Below are 26,901 nucleotides of genomic sequence, written 5' to 3' on the forward strand. Positions count from 1 at the left end.
TTAAAGATAAGGAGAATCAGTCTGACCTTGGAGAGAGAATCAGGTAAGAATGCCGGGCACTCTTCCCATCTTAGAAAATTATTCAGACCCCGTGCTTGTGTCGGGATGGACCATCAGTCCTCTGTCAGCTGCAGCCTCATGGACCAGTCAGCGAACGCACCCCTCCCTTTCCCAGAGGTGATGGTTGGAGCAGGACAAGGAGCCCAGATGCCAAACAAGGAGCCACAGCAGGAGAGATGCAGCTGAGCAAGGGAACAAAACAGATGGGCTGCAGAAGTGTCTCTATCCAAAAGCCATGTCCTTCTAATCTTGGGCAATAAGAACCTTATATTCTGCTCCAGAAACCACAGAAGATGGCCATAAATTCGGTGGGGCAGTCAGGCTGACTCAGTCTCAGGTGTGAAATTCCCATTGCATTGAGACAGCAACCACTTTGCAACGGTCCTGATGTTTTACCAAAGGGAACAACAGCTATTGCCGTATCTGTGGAGATGTACATGCCAGCTCTTCTGGATTTAAAATATTTGGTTTGTTTTCAGACCAATCCTTGAACACAAGTCTTGAGTTTTGGGTTTGGACAGTATATTCTTGGAACATCACATGTTAAAGACACAGTTGCCCTGTGGTGGCATTTGATGATGAAAGCGCAGGAGAAAAAGTCCAACACAGGGATGCCTCCTTTTCAAGAGAGCACAGGGAATGTACATGGAAGGGCAGGGCCCAGGTGAGTTAGGAGGTGACTATTAAATCCACGTTAAAAAAAGAGTATTTGCCCTTCAAAAGTATCCTATACAGGTTTCTCCTGTAAGGTATCACTTTGCATCCAAAATATCATTTGATTTACGAAAAGAAGAGGGACACTTGGGGAGCTTGTAAGTGCAGAACCAGACCCTTCTGCAATGAGGTCGATTGTGCATATGCAGGAAAGGGCCTCTCCTTTTTGTTGCTTTCCTGGAATTCTGGGTTAAATTTTCACAATGACAAAAACATAGCAGCAACTCTTAGAACACATGAAATAGAGTTTGCTGTTAACAATGAAAAAATGTTTAAACAAGACCTTTGTTTCTATGAAAGGTAGTGAAGAAATTCAAGTATAACCCAGGGGCATACATTCCTAAAAAATAATTCAGTGGTGGGGCATGCAAATGAGACTATTTAAATCCATTTATAAAAAAGGACGAGTAATTTTACAAAGTGTTCTAGGAGTGGTTATCATTACTTTTTAGTTGACTTACTAAATACCAGTCCCAGGAGAAAGTGCTTTAATAGTGTAGCCTTTATCAGTGATCATCTCAAGGGCGTTTTACAACTTTGCCGTTCAAAGTCCGCATACGAACTGATCTCCTGTTTGAGAAGTTTCATCACCTACTTCATTACCGTCATATAAAGGTCCTCAAGAAATAGCTGATAGGGGAAGTGCTGATTTAACTACTGTTTTGCATAAAAACCCATAAAAGTTCCAGTTGCTTTAAAAAAAATCTTAACCACAATTCCTTCTTTAAAAAGCGGGCCACGTGATCCTTAACGTACTGGGTTGTTATTTGTTTAAGATTTCGCTGTGGAGTTTGGCTACTGATCATAAAAAGCCGTCACTTGTTTTGATAAGACTGATCTACATCCAAAGGAAATGAAATACATTTCCTGAGCTTTGAGAACCAGAAACCGCCATTGCTTGCCACCTTTGATTAAATTAAGGCACTGAGAATAAGACAGAACTGAGAAGAAGGAAGCTAAAACACTGAACTTCAAACAACCAAACCCTACAGATTCCTTTCCTTGAGGGAATCAGTCATAACAAGGAACCCAAATACTTGTCCATCAAAATATTCAGTTCTCGTCCTGAGTCCAAAAATAAAGACACAGACGTGAGACAGTTCGTTGGTTACAATGGCCAGAGAAGTACAGAACATTTCTGAATGCACGTGATGGGCAACGTAAGGCTGACATTAAATCTGTTGATGTAACATCTTTCCCCAGCTTGTTCAAGAATTTCCTTAAATGTATTAATGTATTAAATACACAGTGGTGTGGAGAAAGAGAAAGCTGGAGTCAGAGGCAGTTCTGGCCCCAGAGGGGAAGCAAAACAGAAACAGAGCCTGAACTCTGGTCCCCAGGGTGGAAGTTTAGGGCATAATTGCCCTCGCTGGGGGCCCTGGAGAGCAGCGCCGGGAGAGAGGGCTGGTCGAGGCTGCAGCACGCAGTTGTAGATGCTGGCAAACACTTCAGGGAGGCGGGCTTCTGCAGGGATTACTATAATCAATACCTTCGATTATGGGATGCAATTTCCCTGAGAGCTCAGAGAACTAACACCGGTTTTGTTTCTATTCATCCTCGTGACGGGTTTAGGAGCTTCTTAGAGGCAGGTATTTTTGTGCCTCCTTTTTTCATTTATTGAAAAATCAAAGCTCACAGGGGTTCAATATAACCCTACACAATACAGTGAATCATCTGAAATAAACATCTATCCCCCGACCGTTTTCTATTTTTCTAGTGCCTAAGTTTCCCACTCATAGAATAAATGTGAAATGAGGGGTAGGGTCTCCAGCTCTAGTAGATGAAACATACAGGCTGCTCAGTTAGATACGAATCTCAGTAAACAACAGATATTGATGCGGTCAGCGTAAATACGTCCTATGCAATATTTGGTACGTACTTACGTACTGTCCATCTGAAATCACATTTAGTTGGGTGTCTTATATTTTATCTGGAAACCCTAACCAGAGGAAGAAACTCTCTGTATCCAAGAGAAAACTAGGAGGTTCTGTGTCCTTATCACGAAGAACTGACTCCTTCAAGCCCACTGCTCTCCATCAAACTCCTGCTACCAAACCCCTGCCTCAAAGCTCCTTGCACTTTCCTGGGACTGTGGCTTTTTTCCTTGGGTGTCACCTGGGTGGACGGTGCTGGCTCTCTGCGACCTCCATCTCACGGGGTGTCTGTGTGCCCCTGGCGGCTGCCACTTCCCAGCCCTCCCCAGGGGCTGAACAAAAACGTGTATGAGTAAGTGAACTACCAAACTAACAAGTAAGCAAAAATCCAAAATGGCAAAATTCTTGGGTATATGTGTGCTGGACACACTCCACTGCATGTGGGACACCATCAGTTAAAATAATCACCACTACTTTTTTGTTCCACAAGAAAGGAAAAAATGCTGCCAACTAAACTATTACACAATGAATTCTTATCACTCAGAATTGCACATGTGTTGAGTTATTTTAGTCATAGATATTTACTATCATATATTTCTTTTATTTTTAACATCTTTATTGGGGTATAATTGCTTTACAATGGTGTGTTAGTTTCTTCTTTATAACAAAGTGAATCAGCTATACATATACATATATCCCCATATCTCTTCCCTCTTGCGTCTCCCTCCCTCCCACCCTCCCTATCCCACCCCTCCAGGCGGTCACAGAGCACCGAGCTGATCTCCCTGTGCCACGCGGCTGCTTCCCACTAGCTATCTACCTTAGGTTTGGTAGTGGATATATGTCCATGCCTCTCTCTCGCTTTGTCGCAGCTCACCCTTCCCCCTCCCCATATCCTCAAGTCCGTTCTCCAGTAGGTCTGTGTCTTTATTCCTGTCTTACCCCTAGGTTCTTCGTGACATTTTTTTCCTTAAATTCCATATGTATGAGTTAGCATACGGTGTTTGTCTTTCCTATATTTCTTTTATGTGTGAAAATGAAAAGAAACATATAAGCATCGTAAATGGTTAAGATGTTTTTAAAATGTCTTCAGATGCAGCGTCTAACGTTCCTGAGTCATGTTTTGGTTCACTCCCCCGTGTCCGGGCTTTTGCACGAGGGATTAACCTCTGAGCCATTAAGAGCAAGGGTGGGAGAGCTCTTCTGGAAGTGGGCTCTGCGGCTCGCCTTAGAAGCTCTGCGGGATGCTAACACCCATTCTGTAAACTTTGATGGTGGCCTTTTTTAATCTTAAAAAAAAAACAGAGCACAGAAGGATCCAGAAAACAACTAAATCACCTCCTGCCTCAAACAATCCGAGTTATCGGATGGTGGAAGGTCCAGGGATTGTGGGACCATTCCAACCCCGGCAGCAGGAATGTCAAGTTGATGCTGTCTATAGGGCGTATTTTCAGTTACACAAGTTCTCACACATGTGCAAAGCTGCAGCGCAGTGTCAGGCCAACAGGACTGCAATTCATCAGAAGACTCGTCCTCATACTACAGAAGTTAAACTGTGAAGAAAAATAAAACACCACACGCGTGGTTGATGAATGACCTGCAATTACCAGTGGGGACCCTCTGCGGCATCTTCTGTGAACGTGTTGGCAAACGCACAACCTCTGTCAGGAAATGCAGGTGTCATCCGGCCCTCGTGACAAGGCAGTAACGCCTAAAGTGACCTGCGGTGGAAATAAGAAACGGTGAAGAACCATTTAAATGGTAGAAGCATAAACACACCTGCTGAGTGAATGTTCAGTAGTGTTTCTGACGTCACCGACCAGTGAGTTGGAGGCATGGGATGGTGGAAAGAGTCAGGGTGAGACCTGGGCTCTGACCTATGTCTGGGCAGCCTTAGGCAGGTTCCTTGACCTTTCCGGTTCCAGTTTTCACATGGGCAGCACAAGACTCTCAAGTTTATCCCACATTCCACGCTCTATCCTTTGTTTTCCGACAAACCCCTGTGCCTAGTTGCAGTTGGACTCGCTCAATCCAGTGCTTGTTGCTCTTTGTTAAAAGCATACAATAAACTCTCTCTATACAGGATTTGTTACAAACCGACAATGGCATCCCAAGCCCTCTGACGTGTGAGCTGCTTTGAGAGTTGGGGGTGCACTCTGAGATGCTTTTATGACATTTGAAAGAACCTTAGATTCCCTCTAGTTCAACCTTTAGAAAGCTAGGACTTTTCTCCAACGCTTCCGCTTTTGTATACCTACTCCATTGAGTGTGCCCATAGGGGTGCCCGTGTCTTAGCAAGGCAGCCAGGTCAATCAACGACTCCAGCAGCTAGAAAATTCTTCCTTGCCCAGTTTTCCCAGACAATTGGAATAGAATAAGAAGTCCAGAAATAGATCCAATAAGGGAGGAAATTGCAGCATATATCCAGACAAAAGGCTGATGTCCTTAACATATAAAGAACACTAACAAAGCAATAAGACAGCAAATAATTTAGCAGTAAAATGGGCAAAGAACATGAACAGATAGTTTACCCAAAAAGAAAATACCTTTGGTTCTCAACTGTATAAAGTTACTCGCAAGCTGATGCAAAATTAAACTACAGCGAGGTAGCGTTTTCAGCTCTCAGGTAGACAAAGACCAAGCAGCTCAGTAAGGGCTGCTGGTCAGGCTGAGAGGAAACAGGCTCCTTCTACATCATTGGGAGCAACTTACACCAGGGGAAATTTGGCAGTACCTGTCAAAATAGAGAAGCACATGTGTTTTACCTACCAACTTCACTTCTAGAATAACAAATTACAGCAGCAATTCTCAACCTTTTTGTTTTCAGGACCACCTTACACTCTAAAAATTACAGAGGATCCCCATATTAAAATTTTAGTAAGAAAAAAAAGAAAAAAGAAATTAAACCGAGACATCTAAAAGATATCTATTGTACTATAAAATAACAATATAAGCCCACAGCAGGATAACATAAGTAGCACATTTTTATTAAAAATATTTTTTAAATTAGTGAAAAACATTTTTTAAAATTGTCAAAAACTATTTTTTTTTTTTTTTTTTGCGGTACGCGGGCCTCTCACTGCTATGGCCTCTCCCGTTGCGGAGCACAGGCTCTGGATGCGCAGGCTCAGCGGCCATGGCTCACGGGCCCAGCCGCTCTGCGGCATGTGGGATCTTCCCGGACCGGGGCACGAACCCGTGTCCCCTGCATCGGCAGGCAGACCCTCAACCACTGCACCACCAGGGAAGCCCTTCAAAAACTATTTTTAAAACTAAGTGAAATGAAAATTCTACACTTGCTCAGGTTCCTTCAACATCTGGCCTGAGAGAAGGTGTCCGGATCCCACATATGCTTGTGCAATGCAGAGGAATCTGGCCTCACTCAGGAGGGGAGCTGGAAAAGGAGGCCCCGTGCAAGCCTCTGGGCAGGGGCGGTCTCAGACCTGCAGGGGCCGCACCTTGAGAAGCCAGATGTCCCAGACAATCCCACGTGTGTGAAAGGACTCACACGCTAGCTTATTCACTGAGGTGTGGTTTGTACCTGCAAAGGACTGAACAGTCACGGTGTCCTTGAGGACGGATGGGGGGATTCTGTGCAACCACTGAAAGGAATGGGGTGTTGTTTGTGCTTCTATGGACCAGCTAATAGCTCTGAAGCCTTCAGTGTCATCGTGTGGAAATGAAAGGTGTGCCATGAAGTAAAAAATCAGCTACAGGGGAATTTGCACATTTTCTTGTTTACACACAATATACACGAAATATATCTGGAAGGAAGTGCAATAAAACATTACTTCCGCTGCTTTCCCCAAAAGTACTAGGACGGGCACACAGGGTATCAGCAGGCGTGCTTTTGTCATGTCTGTGTCCTTTGTATCTTTTGAATTTTGTATATGTGCATGTATTATCTGGCAAAAAAATTAATTTATGTAAACACAAACTATTAAGCTATTTTGCAAGGTTTTTCTGAGAATGAAATGAACCAATGCATGGAAAAAAGCGTAACCCATTGTAGATATTCAGTAGGTGACAGCTGTTAAAAATAACGTTATATAATATAATAACTCGAGGTTTTGTCATGTCCACTTCTGGGTCCCCCTTATGAGCACTGACACCCCCAACTATCCCTGCAGAGAGTAGTGATTGCCCCAGGTCCGATCAGAAAGCAGCAAGTTTTTATTTTCAGGTGTTTAACATTTCATGTAAACATTGTTTGGTCATCAAATCATTCTCGGAGCCATAACTTTTCTTTCCCCCTCGGCCCTGATTAATCCCCATTAAAGAAAATCTTCCAAAAAACCTAGGTCGTTATATCCGCCCTGCTTGGGACCAGGAAGTGCGGGAATCGTGGGTTCTCCGCATTTGGGGTATGTTCCTTTTTCTCTACAGATTCATTTCCATCCCAGGTTTGTTTTTAATGCCTCTCACATGTGCTCATCCTAGATTTGCATCTAGAAGCCAGCCCACTGATAAGTGTCCTTGTTTGATGCATGGGAATTCATTATTCTGTTTCACTCGGTCCTCGACTTGTAAGATTTTAGGCAGAACCAATATTTCTTCCTCCATGATACCCAACAATCACAATCTAAATGTAAGATTCAATTTAGGAAAAATGTCCCACCCACCAGAAATTCAAAATTATTTTGTTCTGGATTTTTAAACAGCTAGTGTAAAAATAAGCTTTTGACCACCACTACCGTTAGTTATGATGTGTTGGACAACCCTGGTCCAAACTCACGTCATCCTTCGTCAAGCTGTCAGACCATTCCCTGTCTTTTCCCAGTTGCTGTGACAATTACTACATCTTCCCTAGAGTAGGGTTGACTGTATCTGGTCTTGGAGTCAAAGCCAGTCTGTTATTGACTTGTTAAAGCCACGCCCTCACGCCCTGAGCCCCACAGGATGTTTGCTGAGATTTCTGCTCTGTTCCCCTCTGGGGTGCGTTCATTCATTCATTTATTCCTAAAGCTATTGAACATCTACTGTGTAAGTATTAAGAGTAGAACAATGATGAGTAGACATTTGGGTCAAAGACGTGACCCAAAGGCAAACTCAGAAACCATTTCTTTCTTTCTTTTTTTTTTTTTTTAAAGAGTACGTTTAATTTAATTTATTTATTTATATTTTTTACTGGCCGTGCCTCGAGGTTTGTGGGATCTTAGTTCCCTGATCAGGGATTGAGCCCGCGCCCTTGGCAGTGAAATCAAGGAGTCCTAACCACTGGACCAACAGGGAATTCCCCAGAAACCATGTCAAATTATATTCCACTCTGAATGTCCACCTCCTGGTCGGGGGGAAAGAAAGCAGAACAAGGTGCTCCAGCCCTTTCTTATGCCTCTCTTGTGATAATCACACGAATTACAAACTTTCCTTTAATGCTACTTTCGATTTAAAAATAAATTAAATACTGTTATTTAAAAGTGAAAGCGGGGGAGGGATAAATTAGGAGTTTAGGACTAACACATACACACTGATACATATAAAATAGAAAATCAACAAGGACCTACTGTATAGCACAGGGAACCCTACTTAATATTCTGTAATGACCTATATGGGAAAAGAATGTGAAAAAGAATGGATATATGTATATTATAACTGAATCACTTTACTGTACACCTGAAACTAACACAACATTGTGAATCAAGTATACTCCAATATAAATACAAATTAAAGTAAAAAAATAATAAAGTGAAGATATTTCTAGAATTTGATTTTGAGAGCTGCATAGGATTCACTTCCAGCACGAATCAATGGGAGGACTGACTTTTCTCACTTGCACAGATTTTCCCCTGCTCCACTGAGTAGGAAGTGGAGGGGGACAAGCAGTTAGAAGGTCCGTTAATGATTAATTCCTGAGCGTGGGAGGAAGGATTTGGAGCTCAGAGGGAAGAAGGCGACCAGCACTGGAAATGTTCCATTTGTAAATGTCAACTGATAACTTCACAGAACTGTGCCGATGCCATTTTGAAGTCGTCAGCCCTGAAAACTGGATGAGGGAATCTGACACTTTATGAAAGAATTCACTCTTTTAACTGATCAAAACTAGATTTGTTTTTAAGTTTTGGGAATGTATGTTACATAAAACAGGGTATCCCGTAGCCAGATTTGAGGGGACCACCGAAAGAAATGCTTTGGGATGTGCAGAGATTGCCTGCATAAACTTCAGCACAAAGAGGGCTTCTCTCCTCGGCGGAAGATTTGGTTGTTCCGGGTCCCTGATCCTCGGAAGGTAGGCACGGTAGCCTGGAGGCGGCAGCTCTCTTCTAAGGCTAGAAGGTGCTTTAATGTATACCCTCTCCCTGACCCCCACCACCTCGGTAAGTCCTCAGACGCGTCACCGAGAGCCTCCCGCTGTTGACACAGAAAATAAGGAAACTGCTTTTCCCCAGGACCTCAGGGCAAAGATATGATGGAGGGGTCGGTCACCTGGGGGGTGACCAGGTGCTTTCTCCATTGTTGGCATCTCCTGGTAGGCAAATAGCTTCGGTTAACAGCTGACAGAAATAAAAAAATCAGCATTTCCAGACTCAGGGAGGCGCCTTACGTATTTACCCCTGATTCCACAGGGACAGTGGCCCATCCCAGCTAACTTGCTTGGCTGCAGAAACCAAGTGTCACTCAGGCACCAAACCAGTCTGACGGTCCGTGCAGGCTGCTGTCATCCAGGTGCAGAATCCCGACACCCCACGCTACTGAAATCCGGAAAACTGGGGCCAGGACGTTAGCTTCTTCAGAATCAGACTTCCTTCACCCTTATGATTGTCAAACACCTCATGGCGACCTTCCTTCTAGAATCCCGCCTGAGGTCTCTGATTTAGTAGGAGGTTCAGAGATTACCCTGTACTACCGTCTGCTCTGACGGCACTTCCTTCCTACCTGTGTTCTGGCATTTATCACTTCATTCTGCAGCTACGGTTTTTACATCCAATCCCCGCTTCTACCCCCTTTTCCATTAAGCTGTTATCCCCTTGCAGGAAGAGACGGTGGCAGTATTTTCATTTGAATTCTAGTACCTAATATAATGCCTGGTACATTGAAAAATACTCTGAAAATGTTGATGCTATATTTCAAAAAGTTTGAGAAGATTCCCAGAAGACATTTTTCAGAGACCTTAGACAGCCTCTTGAATAAAAGGGAAGTAAAAGATAGGATTTCCATTATTTATTAAATTAATGTTTCATTACTACTTAAATCACTGTAACTAAGATAAAGTATATACATTCTGGGATATCTTGTTTCCAAAAATAAAACAAAACTGTCTCTCCCTTTCTGGGGGACGGTTATTCCTTTGAACCTTTGAAGCCATTGATCATTGGCTTTGGAGCACACTGGAAAAATTATTTCCATGGAGATGGAGTTTTCTAAGACTGTCAAATAGTTCGCAACTTCCAAAGCTAAGATATAAGACATGTTTACTTGTTAAGTCTGTGAATATTTTTTAACCTCTGACATTTTTACCTCAAGTGGATGGAACTATGCTTGGCTACAAAATACCATGTGTCACTTAGGCACTAAATGCTACTATTCCACAAAAATATCAACACCCAAAGGACACAGCACATGCCTCTGGTGGCACAGAAGCCTGCTGGTGAGGTGTGGTCAGGCTCCTGTTCCAGAGGCCTTCTCTAGAGACATCAGGCGCCTCTGGATTTGACCTTGGAGGCTTACATCAGAGCAGCAGTTGACAAGGCCGTCTCCTCTCTGCCCCTCCGCTGCTGAGGGGGCCGCCCCAGCCAAAGGCAAGGGAGCCCCTTCGCTGGCTGAACCGGCCAGAACTGCTGGTTGCTGAGATCCAGCTTAACTGACTTTAGCAAAAAGAGTGGAATGCCTTAGCTTCGTAGTTGAGAGTCTGGATATATTTGGGTCCATGAGCTCCAACGATGCCTTCAGAACCCAGTTTTTCTCCTTTACTTCTCTTGAGTCTGTTTCTCCCTCTTCTTAAGCAAGTTACCTCCTCTTGATGTCCTCCCAGACTCCAGGCTCTCCTCCTTCATCTCCTTCCTGACTGCTCCAGACAAAGTCCCAGGGCAAAAGCTGATTGGACCGCTTGGTCACATGACCACTTCTGACCCAAGAATGTGGCCGGGGGTAGAAGGCATGCACTAGCAGGCCTGGGCTGTGTGTCCACTCCCATAGTTGGGAGGACACAGCCCTCCCCCTCACAAACCGATGATACCCCAGAGGGGATCACGGCAGTTAGAGCATCTGGGACTTGCTTCCAGGCAGGCAAAAAGGCCATCACCAAGCACGCTAGCTGGGTGCCTTGTGAGCTGACAAGGCAGAGGGTGTCACATATGGTGGTGGGTTTTACAGGTCAGTGTTGGTGCTTATTCCTCCTAACTCACTATAGGTATGAGCTGAATTATCTTAGGGAAGCATTAGCTTAGATTTATTTCACATATGTGAAGAACTATCTTTTGGACAATCTGATCTTTCCTCATCGATTTTACTGCTGTGCAATATAATAAAATTTCCAATAAAACAACTAGAGTAAATTCACTCATCTTTCATTATTTCTTCTTCCATTTTTCTTTTTTTCCCCCATTTTGTCCCCTAATTCATCCTCTTTCTCTGCCTCCAAGTATCTAAAGAATTCTAGTAATAGTGGTAGCTGCCTTAAGTTTCTATTGGAATAAGGAAGAGGATGGATGAATGGATAGATGGATGGGATGGAAGATGGAAGACTAGAGGGAGGGAGGGAAGAAATGACGGAAGGAAGGAGGAAGGGATGGATGGAGAGAGGGGTGGGGGGATGGATGGAGGGAGGATGAAAGAATGGAGGGAGGGGGAGGGGGAGGGAGAGGGAGGGAAGGAGGAAGGGATGGATGGAGAGTGGGGTGGGTGGATGGATGGAGGGATGGAAGATGGAAGACTAGAGGGAGGGAGGGAAGACATGATGGAAGGAAGGAGGAAGGGATGGATGGAGAGGGGGTGGGGGGATGGATGGAGGGATGGAAGAGGGAAGACTAGAGGGAGGGAGGGAAGAAATGATGGAAGGAAGGAGGAAGGGATGGATGGAGAGAGGGGTGGGGGGATGGATGGAGGGAGGATGAAAGAATGGAGGGAGGGGGAGGGGGAGGGAGAGGGAGGGAAGGAGGAAGGGATGGATGGGGAAGTGGATGGAGAGTGGGGTGGGTGGAGTGATGGACGGAGGGATGGATAGTCAAACAGCCATTGAGAATAACTGTTTAATATTTCCGTCAGTGATGCACTGCTTGGTCAGTGGGTTAACAAGCCTGACAAGGCTGGCTGAAGGGCCTGGCTTGTCCCTACCGGACGAGAGGGTCAGAGCGGAGTCTGCTCACTGTTAGTGGCGGGTCTCAGATAAGGAAGGTTCCCCCCTGAGGCCACCGCTGCACTCTTGAAGTCTGTTTTCTCTAGTACTTTCTGTGGCAAGAGAGACAGTTTCTTTTAAAAGAAAAACATGACTTTAGAATTACCTGTGTATGTATTGCTCTTTGTTCCTGTGCAAATGTAGTACTTGGCAGCCAAGGCCAGCTTTAGAGCAAAGAATCTTCCATGATTCCTTTTTTTTTTTTTTTTTTTGCTGTACGCGGGCCTCTCACTGCTGTGGCCTCTCCCGTGGCGGAGCACAGGCTCCGGACGCGCAGGCTCAGCGTCCATGGCTCACGGGCCCAGCCGCTCCGCGGCACGTGGGATCTTCGCGGACCGGTGCACGAACCCGTGTTTTGTGCATCGGCAGGCGGACTCTCAACCACTGCGCCACCAGGGAAGCCCCACGATTCCTTTCTTAATGAAGGGATGTAAGTTGCACGGTAAACTGAAACATACTAACTTTAGACACTGACCCCTCTTCCAAGGCTTCACTCTGGCAGCCTTGACCCACGAAAGGAAACAGCAAAATACTGAAGCAGGAATTTCGAAATCCAGATCTGAGGCCACCATCTACGTGAAGAATCCCTGAGAGTCTGCAGTCAGTGTCCCAGCGTCAGGACAGCATGGACCAGCCCACGGTGCACCCTTCGTCCTCCTGGTCTGAGGGCGCAGGCCCCGCAGGAGGCGTGGTCAGAGGCCTGCTCTGCAGCGGCATCTGTGCTGTGAGTGAGCGGGCTGCTTCCGGGAGGGAGGCGCTGGGAAGCAGGATGCCGTCCAGGCAGCCTCAGTGATGGATTTCTTTCCTGATGCTTTTTGTTCAGTAACAAAACAAAGCCCATTTTCTGCCAGAGCCTCCCACTCCCCTGGGTGCTGAAGGAGTGGATCTTACAGACTCCCGCAGGGCTGCTGGGGGACCCTACTCATCACAGTCCCCTTCGGAACAGCGAGCTCCTTTCCTAGGGGGAGACAGTGACGTGTGAAGGGAGGCTGCCGGGCATGCGGACTGGGGGCGATTCCTCTCGCCCAGTAATTATTCCCACACGGGGCACCTGGGCCACGCGGCTGCTGCTCTGGCCTTCAGATGTCCACTCGCACTTGATGTTCTTTCTTTCTTTCTACCACTCTGGACCTTGCCTGATGGGAAAAGAAAGGGTGAGGCTCTTCAAATGTTTCCTGTGTGTTCCACTACCCCCCACCCACCTGATGACAGAGAAAACGCCAGTGATTTGAAGGGAGTGGGCCTCTGGCCTAATTTCCACCAGGCAAGCTTCGGGATTCCCAAACCTGTCAATGAAATCCTCCTCGTTATAGAGCAAAGCACACAGACTAGTGTGTTTTCCCATCTGGATCAGAGTATAACTGGGGCCGGCTCTCCTGTCCGCTTTCACCATCAAAACGTGTGGCCAGGACTAATAATAGGACAAATGGAATAGATGTAAAATCTTTACAACCATTTAGAAATAATAGGGCATATGCTCTAAGCCCTGTAAAAATAGTCATTTGTGAACTGTTCACACTGTTTACAAATCAGGCACCCAACATGTAAATCTACCAAACAGACATTAACCCAAACTAACGAGCCGGCAAGAGTACATTTCAATCACGCATCGACTCTACCGCCGGTTTTCATTTTTTGCTGACATTTAGGTGGACAATTTTGGAAGTGGATGGTTGCAGGAAATTAAAGCTAATCTTTTCTCCCAATGTATTCTCTTATGGAGCAGATCCACTTGAAATAATTTCAGTGTTTTTGAGTTCCAAGTCAGAAAATTTTCTCAAAACATATCATTGCAGAGTGGAGATATTTGAAACCTTCAATAAGGACCCAGGTCTGGTTTATCTTTTCTTGGCTTCAGTAAGGAAGCCTCTGAGAGTCACAGGCTCTATGTGGAATGTCATAACTCCTTCATCTGCTACCTTGAGCTGAGCTCCGCTGTGCTTGTCGACTCAAAGATCATCAAAGCCTCAAAAGCCAGGCTTAGATCGAGGACTCAACTTCCTCTAAATTGCACTGGAGTTTCATGCTCTCAATAATCCTAGGAAACATGAAATAGAATTATGTCCATCTTCCAAATGAGGAAACAAGGAGGTATTTCCGTTTGGAGTTTGCCTTCAGGGCACTCATCTGTAGAGTTCTAGGAAGTTTGTTAATTAAAGAAAGGAAATGTGTGAATTTTATTGGGCTCTAGGCAAGGAGCGGAGGATGGAATGCCTGACTTCTTCTATGGTGTATTAACTCTGAAAATGACATCTCTCTAGTATTTTCAGATTCCTTGGAAGTTGATTCCTAAGAGCAGGGAGGCTTCTTCCCAGGTGGAGAGTCTCTGAGGAATTCGGAGGCTCTGGAGTTGAGCTGAGAAGGGGCCATGCGTCACTTTCAGGTGCTTCCCCTACCCGGGACTTCCAGCGGGAGAGGCAGGAAGCCACTGGTCTCGCCCTGGTTGGTTCTGATGGCAGTTCAGGGTGCTTAGCTCTCATCGTTGAAGCTCCTCCCGCTTCAGTTTCTCACTGGCACCTGCAGCAGGCCGGCGGGTGGGGCTGGTTCTTCTCTGGGGTCGCAGAGCAGCCCCCTCAGCATCGAGATGCTTGTTGGAAACAGCATCTCCAGACCAGCTGAATTTCTACGCCATCTCCAGGTGATCCGTTGCAGGTGAGCATTTGAAAGGCGCCGTCCTAGCTTCCTAGGTGTTCTTGAGCCCGGGGGCACTAACTTCGATGTTTCCAGAAGCAAGAGGACCAGAGCATCCTTTCCTAAGAACCACAGGGTTGCCTGCATGGCAACTCCCCATGAGCAGTCCTTGGGCTGGTCTGTAAGCTCTCTCCAAAGCTACTTCTCACCAACCCTTCCCATCCAGCATGACCTCCGCTGCTTCCCTTCTTATGCCCCAAAGACAGGCTCCCTCTGCCTGCACGCAGCTCACAGCATCCCCCTCCTTAGTTCATCTTTCTCTCTCCAAACTGTGCACACCTGGGCTGCCCTTGACAGCTGGCTTAGTCCCCACCCCACCCCGCTCTGCTTCTCATCTGGTCAATCAGAGCCTGAAGGCAGGGACACTTTTTCTCCTTTAACACATCTGGACCTTTGCACAAGGCTGGGCGCACAGGTTATACTCCACGGAGACCTGTAGACGAGGAATAGGATGTCATCGCAAACCCTGGAACAAGGGGGACATTAAGCGCTGATACGTGGGTGTGATTGGATTCTTCAGTAGACTCCTCTGTTCACTATTTCCAAATAAAAAAGTGAAAACAGATCTGGAAGATGTTGCAACTGCATAAAATGACTGGGATGGAAATATTGTGGGAATTTAGATACCAACATTTATTTCCTTTCCTGTATTCAGCTCTGGGGCAGCGTTTGCGACACTGGCCGTCCCTGGTGAGAATGGAGCCTCCTGTGTGGAGTCCCACTTCTTGGCACCAGGTCTGTTCTTTTTAAAAAACTATTAATGAAAACAACCTCTTTAGTGAAATTTTTCATGTAACTCAAAACTCTAACATCATATTTTCCTTATTTCTTTAATAAGGACTGGAATCATTTCCAAGAAGATGGACATGTGGTCAGAAACAGGCAGAACCTGCCAAGATGCTTCCTTAGCCTGGGTCCATTTCCAGTTTCTTCCCTAAAGTATGATGTTTATGTCAAGGTTCATTTTTTCCCGTAGTGATGTCCAATTGCTCCAGAACTGTTTGTTCGAAAGGCGGTCATTCCCCCACCAAATTGTTTTTGCAGTTTTGCCAAAAATCCATTGGTCGTATTTGTGTGGGTCTATTTCTGAGTTCTCTATTCTGTTTCACTGATCTATTTCTTCTCCAACACCACCCTGTTCTGATTAGTATAGCTATGTAATAAGACTCAACATCAGGTAGATTCCTCCCATTTCAGTCCTCTTTTTCAAAACTGTTTTAGCTATTCTAGGCCTTTTTCTTTTTCACATAAATTTTAGATTAAGCTTGTTAATGTCTATAAAAAAAACTTGCAGGGATTTTCATAACAACTGTGCTAAATGTATAGATAGATCACTTTGAGAACTGGCATCTTTACTATGTTGACTGTTCCAATCCATGAACATGGTCAATCTCTCCATCTCTTCACATCTTCTCTCATTTTTCTTTCATCAACATTTTGTAATTTTCAACATATAGACACTGTACAAGTTTTGTTCGATTTATACCTCAATATACATTTCCTTTGGAGCAGTTGTAGATGGCTCTGTTTTCAATTTCCGTTTCTGTGCGATTGCTGTTCACATATATCAGTTTGATTGACTTGTGTGTGTTGGTCTTATAGCCTGGGTCCTTGCTGCACTTCCTCATAAGTTCAGGAGTTTTATTGTAGATTCCTTGGGATTTTCTACTTAGATAATCATATCATCTGTAAATAGAACCTGTTTTATTTCTTCCTTTTCTATCTGTATGCTTTTATTTTCTTGCCTTATTGCTCCAGCTACAACTTCCAGTGCTGTCTTGAATAACAAGGTAAGTGTGGCCATCACTGCCTTCTTCCTGACCTTGGTGGGAACCATCCATTCCTTCACTGTTAAGCATGGTGTTAGCTGTAGGTTCCATGTAATATTTTGCACACGGTACAAGTTTCCTCTTGCTTCTGTAACACATCACCACAAATTTAGTGGCTTAAAACAATGCAAATGTATACTCTTAAAATCCTGGAAGTCAGAAATCTAAAATCAAGACGTCCTCAGGCTGCATTCCCTCTGGAAGCGCCAGCAGACAATGCGTCTCCTTGCTTTTCCCAGATTCTGAAAATCACCTGTATTCCTTGGTTCACAGACCCTTACGTCCTTCCAACGTCTTGATTCCATCACCACACCTTTTTCTTTCACTCTAACCCTTCCCCCCTTATGAGGACCCTTGTGATTACATTGGGCCCATCTAGATAATCCAGGACAATGTCTCTATCCCATGGTCCTTAACCTAATTACCTGTGCAAAGCCCCCTTTGCCGGGTGAGGTCACATAACTACAGGTTCAGGTATTACAGTGTTGATCTCCTTGGGGCGATTCTTCTGCCCACAACTCACTGTAACAATGGCCTGTCTACCTACCTTGTGTTATGCTGCATTATGTCCCCTGGCAGAGTCACCGGCGTGCAGTGGGGCTCAATAAATAATTGTTGGCCCACGGAATGGACGCTGAGTCAATCTTTCTCCTTCATCACCTTGGGAAAGTGTAAAAGTGCACTGCTTTTCAGCGTAGCTACAGGTATTAATTTTTTCTGAACAAATAAAGTCACAGTATCCGCCCTGATATACATCAGTAGACTTGTGGGGCTCTCAACACAGATTATTTGAAATTAGGCTTCAGAAAAATCCAAACTGTAGGCTTTCCACAGATATTCCCACGGAGCAGACACTCACGGCTCTCCAGAGCACCGCCCCCGATTCCCGACTGGACAGGGAAGGACAGAGAACACTCCTCAGGCACTTCCTTCCCTCTGTGAGGCCACCCTTCACGCGGTGCCTGCTTTATGTTGTCAAAAGTCAGCGGTCCATCGTCGTCTTTTTTTTTATTGGAGTATAGTTGATTTACAATGTTGTGTTAGTTTCAGATATACAACAAAGTGATTCAGTTATACAGACATACATATGTGTCTATTTATTTTCAGATTCTCTTCCCATATAGGTTATTACAGAGTATTGAGTAGAGTTCCCTGTGCTCTACAGTAGGTCTTTGTTGATTATACATTTTATATATAGTACTGTGTCTCTGTAAATCCCAAACTCCTAATTTATCTTTCCTTCCTTCCCCCCAGTAACCATAAATTTGTTCTCTGTGAGTCTGTTTCTGTTTTGTAAAGAAGTTCGTTTGTATCATTTTTTTAGATTCCACATACAAGTGATATCATATGGTATTTGTCTTTCTCTGTCTAACTTACTTCACTCAGTATGATCATCTCTAGGTCCACTCATGCTGCTGCAGATGGCATCCTTTCACTCTTTGTATGGTGAGGAGTTCCATCATCTTTACAAAAGGACATTTGTCTCCAGCTCTTTTCTCTTGTGCTTCCCCCTTGCCCTTCTGACCACCTGCTGAGCAGGTAACTCAGGATCCGTCCACCTTCTCACTGAAGGGGACGTGGTTTGTGGGCCTCCAATTTCCCTTGCCTGTTCTCGACTCAGGCTGCAGCCTCGGGAGGTGGGGAGGGATGGAAATGGAGTCTTGTTGGCTTTTCTAAGACTGGTTCACATCCAGTTGTGTAACTGAGGCCGACACTGTTAGATCTGGCTGAGGTTTCATGTCACGGGTGGATGTGACCGGACCGTGGAGCTGTCACTTGAGACTTTCAACAGGAAGGGTGGAGAAAAGGGAATCAAAACCCCAAGACCCACCAGCGAGGGTGGGTGGCCTTGCCCAATATGAAAACTTCCTTGTAATGAGAAAAAAAAACACAACAGTTTTTTTGTTTTTTGTTCTGCCTCCCTCCTTTTTTTAATGCAAAACCAGTGTTTTTCGTTAGGAGCTCCATGGGCGTTTTGGCAGGACTGCCATTCACTTTGCAGAACACCCTGTCTGGCAGGATGTTCAGGGTCCCTGGGGCCTGCATCACCCCCAGTTATTGTAAAAACGAAAACACCCCCAGATGTCTCCAGATGTCCTTACTGGGAACAGACTGCCCTCACTTGAAAATCTAACCATGGGTTATTTGAAAGGCCTGTTCTGCGATGTCAGTAAAAACCTAGTATCTTCTAAAGTCACTTTTTTCCCTAATAAGGGAACAGGAGGGAAGATATTAATTCGGGTGCTGATTAACTGCCGCGTGAACGGTATCCTTTCTATCCCCCAAGTGGTAGCAATTTGCAGAAGGCAGTTCTGGGTACTTCCCGCCCTTTGAGGCTGGACAGACACTCGCCTCGGAGCCGGGAGCCTCTGACAGGCATCAGTGGCCAGAAGTGGAGTGGCTGCTTCAAAGCGCACATCTCTAGAGATTTGGCTTTTTTGAAAAACGTCACTCATTTTATGTGTTCTTAATAAAGAATAAAACTCACACACACACACTTTTAGAAACATACCCAACTCCTTAGGAAATTCTCCTTTGAAACGGCCACAGGAAGGTCGGGCTGAGTTAGGCCTAAACCAACACTACTGTGTGACTGAAGCTGGACGACTGACGATCCTTACTCCCTTGTCCCCAGACTTTTTACGTCGCCACTTGCTCTACCGTCAGGCAGAGGGAGGGTGTATATGTTCACACGTTTCTTTTCATTTCAGGAAGGGGTGGCTATTCCACGTGGGTCCCCTTGAGCCCCATGTCTGCGAATCAGCTCAGAGGTACAATGTCCACATCGACGACCCCGGCCCGACCCGCTGCAGCCCATTGTCGACGTCACCCTCCCAACCAGAATCTGTTTCCCTTCTTTGGGTTGATGGGACTTGCACCTCTTTGTTTCTGTAGCTGAGGGAGGGGAAGGCGGGAAGGGCAGGGTCCATGGGTCTCTCCCTCTCTCCATCCCACCAGGCCAGGTGGGATGCTCGCTGGGGAGTCGGGCGGCCTGTGGTTGCAGGCCCAGCGGGGCACGGAATTGTCCAGAAGGCTCTGCTCTGTCCGGGCCCCACCCGGCTGGCCGAGGCCCAGGTGGACAACGTCAGAAGCAGCACCTTGGTCCCTTCTCTTCAGGGCTCCCCCAGGTGGCAGTGAGGCTGGGAGCCTTCCTGGGGCGAGGGGACGTTGGGGTGGGCTTGGAGCACTGTGATCCGGACCCAAAGTCACGGCCGCCAGCAGGACTAGCACGTGCCAGGGTGAGACTGAGCCTGCCTGGGGAGCGGGAAGGAGAGTCCAGCTCTCTTCCACCAACCACCAGTGTGAGAAACAGCCTGACGCTTGTACCGAGTCGCGGTAACCAGGCACAGCGGCATTAAACTCGTACCGAGTCGCGGTAACCAGGCGCAGCGGCATTAAACTCGTACCGAGTCGCGGTAACCAGGCGCAGCGGCATTAAACTCGTACCGAGTCGCGGTAACCAGGCGCAGCGGCATTAAACTCGTACCGAGTCGCGGTAACCAGGCGCAGCGGCATTAAACTCGTACCGAGTCGCGGTAACTAGGCGCAGCGGCATTAAACTCGTACCGAGTCGCGGTAACCAGGCGCAGCGGCATTAAACTCGTACCGAGTCGCGGTAACCAGGCGCAGCGGCATTAAACTCGTACCGAGTCGCGGTAACCAGGCGCAGCGGCATTAAACTCGTACCGAGTCGCGGTAACCAGGCACAGCGGCATTAAACTCGTACCGAGTTGCGGTAACCAGGCGCAGCGGCATTAAACTCGTACCGAGTCGCGGTAACCAGGCACAGCGGCATTAAACGTGGAGGCTACCCGCCATTTCCCGGACTTCCTCCTGGTCTCCAGACTTGGAGTCTTATCAGTTTTCTCCTCTGAGCTTCATAAATTCATCATGTCCAGGCACTGCTACACCAAACAATGTAGCAACCAACAGTGGGTCCACCTTCTGTTTGAGTGTAAGCCCTGCTCCCTGGTCTGACTTCTCCAGCGCACAGGACTTGTTCTCCTTGGGAGCCGGTGAGCTCACCATCAGCACGGCTGCTGTGCCCCTGGGACCCTTGTGCCGTGGGGCTTTCCCTCCCAAGGCGGGGGTGGAGGGGCGCCTCCAAGCCAAGGACACACTAGCTCACCCCATCCCCTGGTAAGACGTCCCCGAGCCCAGGGCACCTGTGTCCTCCTCCGCCTCGTCCACGTCCTCTGGGGGATCACGTCCGGGGTCTGAGACCAGAACTGTCGGTGGGCAGCTGGGCAGCAGCTCCCAAGCCCCGTGCCCCTCGGGAGAGGAGGGAACACGCAGCTGCTTCTTGAAGCCCCCCCACTATCTTTCTCCCCAGGGCCTGAGCTTTCAAATGGGGCCAGGGAGGTGCGGGAGGACCCAAGTCCCAGGGCCGGGGAGGCTGGCCCAGAGGAAGAGCAGCTGACAGAGGCGGCCTCCCTCAAAGCCGCCTCCTCTCCACCCTCTGCATGACCTGTGGGCAACCCCGGGCCCCACGGCCCTGCCAGCGACAACCAGCAGCCGTCTGGGAGGCGTCTGTGTCCGAGGAGGCCAGGCTGCTCAGCCCCACACAGCCTCCCCAGCCCGAGTGCGGCAGGCCCTTCCCAGCCCGGGGACCGCAGGGCTGCCCAGCCCCGTCCCCACTGCCACGGGATTCTCTTCCCAGACAGCGCTGTGCCATGTGGGAAAGAATTTAGATCCAACAAAATTCTCCTTTTTAACTCAAGAGAAAATAAATACCAGATTTGATCTAACACGAGCCCCAAATGTGTCTCCCCTTATTCTCACGGGGGATGCAGGGAGGGAGTGGACGGCGGGGTCAGGGCATCCGGCCAAGCTTCACATCCCCCCTCAGGCAGGTGGACTCTACTTCCAGGTGTGTAGCTCCTCACCGTGTCCTACCTTCCGTGGAACAGTGGCCTACACTCTGGAAACAAGCAGCGTCCTCTCCCCAAACCTCAGGAGTCACCCTGAGACTGCCTTCCAGATGCAGCACTGCAGAAGCCCTTCCTGCCGGCGGTGGCCAGACACCCCGGCCGCTTCCTGCTGAACATTCTCTCCCACCCGTGGCTCAGACTCTGTGGAGCTGGCGGCACTCTCTCCTGCACGGCGCTTGGCCACCACGTCTGACCCAGGTGTCTGTCGGTTTCCAGTAGGCCTCACCTCTCGGGCCTTCATCCAATGGGTTGTCTCTGCAGGGAGCACTGTGTCGGGGTAAATCTGGGGTGTCTGGCATGCACAGGAAAGTGGAGAGCAGGGACCCACGTCCTGCTCCGTGTCTGAAGTGACACTGTGATGTCATACTTAAGGGTATTCATTGTGTGCAACAAAGCTTCCCAGCCTTGAACCAAAAACAGTTATTTCCGCTTGCCAGTGCTTCTAGCACTTTCCACATCTTTATGCGTCAGGGTGATGGGACCAGCAGACCAGAATTCAGGCACCCAAGTTCTCACGTGCATGACGGTACACCTGCCAACCAGGTGAGGACGCGCTGAGGGCGGGAGGGGAGGGAGCAGGAGAGAACGGTGCCCTGCGTCTCACACAACTGGGCCCCAGCACATACACCCCCACACGTGCACACTCGGAGGGGGGGTGGGCGAGGCCTGGTAACATCTGTTGATACTGTGTGTTTACCAGATGCTGTTTCTTCTGTGGTCCAGGTAAGCACGGTAATTTGGGGGGGATTTCCCCTTTCTTTTTCTTTAACCTTTGCATCCTTTCACGTCTCTGCAAAGTGTCCCACAAGTAAGGGGGGGCACCTGGGCAGAGCTCCCAGTAGTTATAGCCTGTCACCCCCGTCCCCCCAACCCCGGCCCTACCCAGCGCCTACGGTCCTGCCCGGAACCCCAACCTCCACAAATCCAAGAGAACGTTTCAAGCAGCCGGTAAGTCTGTGTGCACAGATGCTGCGGGTGAGCCTGGGAGGCCCGCCCGGTGTCCCAGCCCTCATCACTCAGTGCCCTGTTTCCTCAGGAGTGCTGCTCATGGAGATAATCAGATTTCTATGCCATCTGGGAAGCCTCAGGTGCCACTGGCCCTGAAAAGTGGACTTACTCTACATGGTTGTCCAGGGCAGGACTCAGCCTCCAGCCCCACTCTTAGTGGGATTCAGCCCATGCTGAAGCTGCAGCTTGCAGATCTGAGGTGAGCAGTCTCGTAATCCAAGATGCAGGTATTCTCAAATTGGCAGAAACAGCACAGGGCTTAGAGCCAGAGGTGATGGGTCTAAGTCTTGGACATCCACTCATTCCATCTGTCTCTTTTCTCACCTACAAAATGAGGGTGGTGATGGTCTTATTGGGAAGACTTAGATAGTACTTAAATCCTTGTCCCTAAACATCTCTACAAATGAGGGCCATCAGCCTGGTCCCAGCCTGTGTGTCCATTGAATTCAAGTGTCAGCTCAATTGATTGGCAACTTCAACATAAGTGACAGTTTGGCCAGCTGTCCTTATATACTGGTAGGGTTCCCCCCTTTCTTTTTATAACCTGCAGATTTTCTAAAATGGGTTGTTTCCAAAAGACAACATCCTAGTAACAACACCTGTCGCAGAGAAAAGATTATATTATCACTGGAAACTGCATCCCAAGGATTGGTGCCCATAATGTCCAAGCAGTTTGCAAATTGACCCCTAAGAAGTTTCTGGAAGTCTCTGGATTTGGAACGCAGTAAAGGAAAAGGAGAACTTGTCCTGAAACTTTACTTTGAGATCGAGAATTTAAACTTAGGCCAAATGGTTTAGTTGTAAAGCGGGTATAACACCAGCCAGGTGGAAGGCGAGGTCAAACAACCAGCTCTGTCCATCTCTTTGGACCAGAAACTTGGCCGTCAGCACTAAAGCCACACCAGCCCAAGTCAGCTGCGGCCACCATGCTGCCCAAACCCCACCCTCTGTCCTCCCGCCTCTGCGTCCCGCTGGCCCTCTCCCCGCTGGTCTCTCCACGTAGCTCGTGGTGCTTTCAGCTGACCCCGTCAGCCCTCACCACTCCACCCAGCACCCTCCAATCTCTAGGCCTTCTCCTCTGGCACCAAGCACAAAACCCGTGAGCTGCTACTTCCGAGTTACACACGTGCACATTCCTTGTGCTTCCGTCCCCACCACCGCATGTCTTGGATTCCCCAGGGTTGAGTCCACTCTCCCGACACGTGCATTCGGACACGACTTTACGACGCTACTGTGACACTGATGCTCGTGTTCTTGGAAAACGCTTCATCCAGCAGATACTTGGGGGACACGTGCTGAGCCAGGCGCTTGGTTTGGTGGTAGATGGAAAGATCTAGAAGACAACTCCTGCCTTCAGAGGGCTCATGGGATGGTGGGGTCAGATCTTGGGACACAGTGTCCACTTTCAGCCAGCATCGGATTCCAGAACCTTCCAGATAAGGGGGAAGCAGCAATGACACGCACAGCCTCTTGCGGACGAAAATAAAGCAGGAACGCTGTGCTCTGTTTGGGATTTTGGAGGCAAACTGTCGGCACCTGGAAATTTAAACTAGTGGATGCAGTCCTGGTGCGGCAGGTGACCCAGGGAGTGGCTCACCCTCACAGCACAAGGACGTGGGGAATGGCAGCCAGGAGGCAGAAGGGCCGTGGTGTTAGCTGACGGAGTGACCATGGTGACTGGTGTTAGGTGACCAGTGAGCAAAGGTCCAAAGGAACTGGGGAAGTGAGCCGGGGGAGGAGGAAGAGACAGGGCCTCGAGACAGGGCACTAAGTCAGGGCTCTGCTCAGATGGCCACATCACGTGCACTTACCTCTCCTGTGGGACGCACGGGTCAGGCCACGAGATGATGCACGGGTCAGGCCACGAGATGATGGGTGGGGAATTATGCACCTCTCGTGGGAGGGAGCAGTGGCTGGGGAGGACGGTCCAGTCTCCCATGGCAGGTTGGGTTTGGGATGCTTACTGGAGAGAGGACCTGGGGCACACGAGGGCTAGGCCACCTGTGCCAGCAGGGCCGCCAGGGAGGGCACTACGGGGCCTCCACGCATCTGGGCAAGAGCCCCTGAGCTTGGGGGCCTGGGCTCACGGGAAGCACCATGGCCGCTGGCTGGGCCAGAGCCTGGGGTCGGCTCACCTGGAGCCCAGCACCTGCTTCCTCCACGACTGCAAAATGGGTACAGCCACGTCTAAAAAGATGATGCCAGTCTGCGTTTCATGTGCTTTTCCAGTGTGCCTCACATCCATCCCACGAGACACGAGAAGCCGGACACGCCTGACACCTGGACGCACCCGTGTGGGTGTGCAGGGCCCTCGCTCGGCTGTCACACGTGGAGGAGTTCCTGCGTTTTCGTCTTTCGCATGCTTCCTTGAAATACTAGGTCGGGTAAAGCTGACGCCCTGTCACTTCTCTGAGCATAAGCGCTCTGGACGTACATACCCGTGTGTGGATCCCCGTCCTGGGAAACTCCCCGCTGATGCTGTGACCTCACACCCCCTGCGCCAGCTGCCTTGTGCTCAGCAGGGGAGGGTCCTCACCCCCGGCGCCGGGGCTAGGGGAGGTGGGGTCAGCTCGCAGGTCAGGTCAGCGCCCCAAGCCAAGCCCCGCGCCCCCGTTCTACACCCACCCCCTGCTCTCAGCAAGTGGCCAGGTGCCCGGCAGCATTTCTGTTTGCGTCATGAGGCCACACTGGCGTCCCCCCGTCCTCCCAGCCCAGCGCCCAGCAGAGGCCTGGCTCGATGTGGCTGAAGGAGACCCGGAAATCAGGGTAGACACGCCTGGGGGGGACACAGCTAGCGTCACGATGCCCCTCGAAAGGTCCTTCCCGAGGATACTCCCCCAGGCCCCTTGTCAGTCCAGGCCTCCCCCGCCCCCCAGGCTTCCGCCTCGTCCTTCAGTCATGACCACCAGCAAGAAATGAGAACGTGGGGGCTGGGGTGAGGGGTGTCTGCATCTCAGCAGGAGCCACTGCCCCCCGGCGGCCCCTGCCAGTCAGTGGCTCCCTGGGGCTTGGGTTTCCAGAGCAGGGATCGGGGGTCGGGTCCTACAAGAAAGCCACAGAGCCCAGGACTGCCTGCCTCAGAGCACTGGCTGCAGGGCCCTCCCCTCCCTCCACCTGCCCGGGCCCTGGCATTGTTCCTCCTGAGAAAGGCTGCTTTTCCGGGTTGTGGGCTTCCTCTGGGCCCCCATCGTCACCAGGGCACAGAGTGCTGGAGCAGGGCAGGTCACTGGGGACGTGAGAGGCTGGACAAGCACAGCAATGCCTTCATTGAGCCCAGAGCCAGTGAAGGACCTTCAGAAGGTTCTAGAACAGCCAGGCCACAGCTGCTGGAGCCAGGCCTGCTGAAGACCCAGAGCAGTCAGCTGTGGTGCTGAAGGGTAGCGCAGGTCTCTGGGCACGCGCGGCAATGAAGGCATTACGTCACCCACCCCACAGTGGCAAGGTGGGTGGACGTCTGGCACGTGGTCCCGTATGACCGTGGCTTTCCTTGGCTTCCTGAGTTTCCTTAAGACTCTCTCTGTCAAGCAGCCTGAGTCGCTCCCACGGCGACGGAGAGACCTTTGCACGATGCCTGCGTTAGCTGGACGTCACTCAGCAGGGCCCCCCCGGCCAGTACCGGCAGGAAGAGCAGCCGTGCCAGTTCTTGGCCCGTGGTGGGCTCTGGGCCCCGGCCAGTCCGGGCTCCTGCCCTGCAGAGGGGTGCTGGGAAGGGGGCCTGGGTCCATCAGGCATCCTCGGGCCCGCAAGGCTGCTGGGAGCCTGGCCTTTTAGGTTGGTTTTTGTGTCACAGTCCCGCTGAGATCCCCTCCCCCATCTCCAGTGGCGAATTCCCCATCAACAGAGAGAGGAAGCCCTCGGCCGAGAGATAAGGGCTCCCTGATCTCAGCCCGGAACTGAGCAGAGATTTCATCAGCCTGGGAGAAAAATGTTCCCTGATTCTCACCGTGGCCTCTTGTTCGGGGCACGTGCCAGGCCGTTGGGGTCCTGCGGGCCCGCATCTTGGCACTCAGGCCTCGCTGGCCTGGCTGCGATGTGGGGTGTGAAGTGCGCTGGGCTCCAGGTCGCCGCTGGCCGGCGCTGGAGGGCTCTCGGGTGGCGGGTGGCCTGGAGTCCGCGGTTGGGCGGGGCCTGGCAGGGGGCGGGACCAGAAGGAGTCACCCTGCGACCCGCAGTGACCACCTGCAGAGACGGCCCCTCCCCCATGACAAAGTGAGGGGGAGTCTGCCCCCCAGACCTCGCCTTCCTGAAGAGCCTGTGCTCACAGGGCCGGAGAGGACAGAGCCGGGAGGCACTGCTCGCTGGGAGGAGCTCGGCACAGGTCAGGGCCTCCACACCCCAGCCTGGCAAAGAGACCCAGTGCTTTTTTAGTCTGATGATTAACAAAGGAAAACAACTGCCCGCAGCCTTGTGATCTGATTTTTACCAAATGTGGTAGGACAGTCCCGAGTCCCTGGTCTCCATCC

Source organism: Grampus griseus (genome assembly GCF_964374135.1).
Source record: "Grampus griseus genome assembly, chromosome: 13".
Classification (NCBI taxonomy): Eukaryota; Metazoa; Chordata; class Mammalia; order Artiodactyla; family Delphinidae; genus Grampus; species Grampus griseus.